Source organism: Amblyomma americanum, chromosome 9, assembly GCF_052857255.1.
Source record: "Amblyomma americanum isolate KBUSLIRL-KWMA chromosome 9, ASM5285725v1, whole genome shotgun sequence".
Taxonomy (NCBI): domain Eukaryota; kingdom Metazoa; phylum Arthropoda; class Arachnida; order Ixodida; family Ixodidae; genus Amblyomma; species Amblyomma americanum.
The window spans coordinates 102221234-102225879 of record NC_135505.1 but is presented as its reverse complement, the minus strand read 5'-3'; positions in this window follow the sequence as shown (position 1 = coordinate 102225879).

Genomic DNA, 4646 nt, shown 5'->3' with positions numbered 1-4646 from the left:
TAAAACCTCAATAATTCGACAAGTTCACATGCACGACACGGTTTTAAGAGAAACGCAGATAATGCACCTGCGCTTCTTAAGCACCTTTATTGTCAAGGAATTAATATCAGTACCACTAGCACCAATATGCTGCGAGCTTTCCTAGTAGCTCAAGAATGAGTATATATCTGATTGCACCAGGCATATTCCACAATTCATTTCCGCTGTGTCAGATGTATGCTTACATTAGCTGTCACTGAGTACGCCATGGTTTTTTGTGGCACAAGAATAAGTGCATATTACACTGCATCTGGTATATTTCACAGTTCCTTTCTACGGTGTAAAGATGTGCGCTCACTAAATATGTCACCGTATATGCCCAGTGAATAAGGGCTCAAAGCTCGTCAAATGGAAGCGTGTACTTCGTCTTCGAGCCCTCCTCTTCCTCTTTGTGAAAAATAGAAAGAATAAGTGCATATTACACTGCATCTGGTATACTTCACAGTTCCTTTCTACGGTGTAAAGACGTGCGCTCACTAAATATGTCACCTTATATGCCCAGTGAATAAGGGCTCGAAGCTCGTCAAATGGAAGCTCCTACTTCATCTTCGAGCCCTTCTCTTCCTCTTTGTGAAAAAGAGAAAGAATAAGTGCATATTACACTGCATATGGTATATTTCAAAGTTCATTTCTATTGTGGAAAGATGTGCGCTCACTAAATATTTCACCGTATATGCCCAGTGAATAAGGGCTCGAAGCTCGTCAAATGGAAGCTCGTACTTCGTCTTCGAGCCCTCCTCTTCCTCTTTGTGATAAAGAGGAAGAATAAGTGCATATTACACTGCATCTGTTATACTTCACAGTTCCTTTCTACGATGTAAAGACGTGCGCTCACTAAATATCTCACCGTATATGCCCAGTGAATAAGGGCTCGAAGCTCGTCAAATGGAAGCTCCTACTTCATCTTCGAGCCCTCCTCTTCCTCTTTGTGAAAAAGAGAAAGAATAAGTGCATATTACACTGCATCTGGTATATTTCACCGTTCATTTCTACGGTGTAAAGATGTGCGCTCACTAAATATGTCACCATATATGCCCAGTGAATAAGGGCTCGAAGCTCGTCAAATGGAAGCTCGTACTTCGTCTTCAAGCCCTCCTCTTCCTCTTTGTGAAAAAGAGAAAGAATAAGTGCATATCACACTGCATCTGGTATACTTCACAGTTCCTTTCTACGGTGTAAAGACGTGCGCTCGCTAAATATGTCACCGTATATGCCCAGTTGATAAGGGCTCGAAGGTCGTCAAATGGAAGCTCCTACTTCATCTTCGAGCCCTCCTCTTCCTTTTTGTGAAAAAGAGAAAGAATAAGTTCATATTACACTGCATCTGGTATATTTCAGTTTCTAATGTTCGCGCGTTGAGCGTTGGCGAGCACAACGCAATGGCAGAAGCACGGCACTAGAGCAATACGCATTGCCGTTCACAATATTGATGTAGAAACTCGGCACTGGAGCACATGCCACCGGGGTAGATTAAGTTAATTGGCATTAGTAATAAAAAAGTTCAAGACACGCATAACTGCCTCCTTGGGTCAGTGGACACCTCAATCGTGCTTTCAGGTACGTGGCGGTGGTGCCCACGTGCAGAGAAATGTGGTTGTGCAATATTTTTCTTAGCAATGCTAAACCGCACGGCATTTTTAACGCGACCGCGTTAAGCGCCCCGTGCCACAGAAAAGTCGGTGTTGGCGTCCGCGGCGTTGGCAGTGCGCGAAAAATGACGAAGTATACGTCACATCTCGGCAGACACCTGAACCGCGCCGTAAGGGAAGGAATTTTCCTTCCCTTACGGCGCGGTACGGGTGTCCGCCGAGATATGTGAGACGAGTCATTTCCTTAAATTGTCCAACGGGCCACGCGTCGCGCCGAGCGGGTGATGGCGTTCCGTGAACCCCTTGGCAACGCTGCAACATGCTGTCGCGTCTCACTCTTAAAGACGAAGCTTAAGCATCCTCCATTTTTTTTTACATCAAGTAATGAACACATAACGCGGAAAGCGAGCAGAAAAGTGTCCTGGAGGCAGAATGACAAGGCCGCAGACCTACATAGACTAGACGTGTCACAGCGTTGCTGAGCAAAAGGCATCGTACTTAACAGAATGGGTTAACAGAAGTGTTCAGCTAATCTGATTACCAGCTTCTATGTAACAGCATATATGACCAAGAACTGGTGAACATCAGAGATTAACACCGTATTACAGCATTCAATCTACAGAATTCAAGGATTCGAATGGATGTCCAAACTAATACACCAGACAAAACTGTGAGAGAAAGTGATGAAAGAGAAACAAATTGCCACTTGTTTCTTATACAGAAAATATTTTCAAAGAAGGTTTTGTTACCGTTTAATTGACTCAGTATCCTTGGTAACTGGTTTTGCAATTACTGCATTCCTTGCATTGTTCTAAACGTTTTTACTTTCCATTATTCATTATGTCGGGTGTCGTGCGCCGGCGCATTGCTTTCCAGATCTGCTAAATGGAGCAAAAAAGTACTTGTCTTCAATTTTTGTTTGAAGGTTTTGCATAGCTTGTGGTCAGGTTCCAAGCACTGGAATAGCATTTTATATCATGAACAATTCCTGTGAGTAGAGGAAATGGCTTGCTGTCGGGCCTTTATCACTGGTAATTTTTAGCGCACATTTGGATTGCCTCCCGAGGAAACGCAGGGTGCACGACAGTGCCGAGGTACGAAATCATATAAATGGTGGGGGGGGGGGGGGGGGGTTGGTCACGCGAGACCAGGATGCGACATCATACTTACAGGACGATGTCAGTGAGAGCCACAGTGCCCTTCCAAGGGTGCAAAGGCGGTGCTCAGCGAGTCCACCCGAGATCTGAGCTCGATTTTGGCTGAAAGAATCCTGTCCAAATGTTCACTAGAGGTTCGTAGGTTGATGGAAATCTGGGAAAAAAATCAGATAAAGCAGACATGCTACAGAAGTCAGACGGTCGCTGTCTTGTCAGCCTTGCCAGCTAAGCAACCGAGAATTCGCTGACGATGCGCTGAAACTTGGTCATGTGCACCTGACATGAAAGCTGCCGAAGCATTATTCGAAAGCGCTAAAACAACACGGACAAAGAAGGAACAGACAGGGACGAGCGCTGGTTCCTGTGTGTTTCTTCTTTGTCCGTGTTATTTTAGCGCTTTCGAAAAATGTCAAACCTGCCCCAACTAGTCTGGTCCGCCACTCTTCTGAACTGCTGAAGCAATGACTTACGCAGCATGTTGGCACCATCACGGTCTCAAGGCCGGTGCATTATATGGCACAGTACTGCTCTAGGTTCCCTGTTTCCGAGTCCTTCACAGGTGATCTACTCTTTAAATTCATCACTGCTGTAACGGCGAATGAGTTCCGCTTTGATGTATTCTTGAGGGTTATCATTCGATGGTGATAACCTCATATCTTATACGACTGCTGCGTTCAAAAACATCAAGACACTGAATATGTAGTCGCACTTCACAGTGTCAGACTGGATGCGATGGCAGCAAAAGAGCAAAGACATGAATTAACTCCAGAGTAGTATCAGCTGCCGGTAACCTTATCCTCGCCTACTCTCATCCGTCCACTTTTTTATTAATTGGTTTTGGGGAAAGAAAATGGCGCAGTATCTGTCTCATATATCGGCGGACACCTGAACCGCGCTGTAAGGGAAGGGATAAAGGAGGGAGTGAAAGAAGAAAGGAAGAAAGAGGTGCCGTAGTGGGGGGCTCCGGAATAATTTCGACCACCTGGGGATCTTTAACGTGCACTGACATCGCACAGCACACGGGCCCCTTAGCGTTTTGCCTCCATAAAGACGCAGCCGCCGCGGTCGGGTTCGAACCCGGGAACTCCGGATCAGTAGCCGAGCGCCCTAACCACTGAGCCACCGCGGCGGGTTTCATCCGTCCACCTAACTGTGTTATCGTGTGCCATTCTATTATGTGCAACTTTACAATGCGCTCATCTCAGGTTGGATCTTCACTCTATCGATCACGAACTGTAGCAAGAAGGAACTATTTCACCGCAATTAGCATACAGAATGTTTTATGCACTTCTATATTTTGCAACTTATTTGAAACTGCCTGCCGCCTAACATACCCAGATTTTCTCTACAAAAGCATTTTTCAACAGGAAAGAGTTTGTGGACGCAATTTTTTTCATATATTGCGAGGATTAATTTGCTATAACAAACAATATATCTGCAGATATCCTCTCGACAGGCTCGCATTCTTTGCTATTAACGTTTCTTGCTATGGTGAAGAGCGTTCTCCATTGGTTTCCTGTAGCATACTTTACTACTCGAGGCGAGCGATAGGAAATCTTCAAAAAGATTTTGCTACACACCTGAAGAAAAAACCGTTATCTTCAATATTTTCATAGTAGTACCTTATCCTATCCCAAATTCAAAATTTTGTCCAAGAATGCTGGACTTGAGCAAATAATGACACCAACGCAAAAAAAAAGGAACACTGGGCGGAAAATAGACAAAGGCGAGTGCTCGTACTTGTCTACTGCCCATCCGTTGTTTCTTTTGTTGCGCTGCTGTCATTATTTCTAAGCACGTACCAACACGCCCAAATCGCTGCGCAAAACAGCAAAATACCTATTTCTGCAAAGTATAAAAG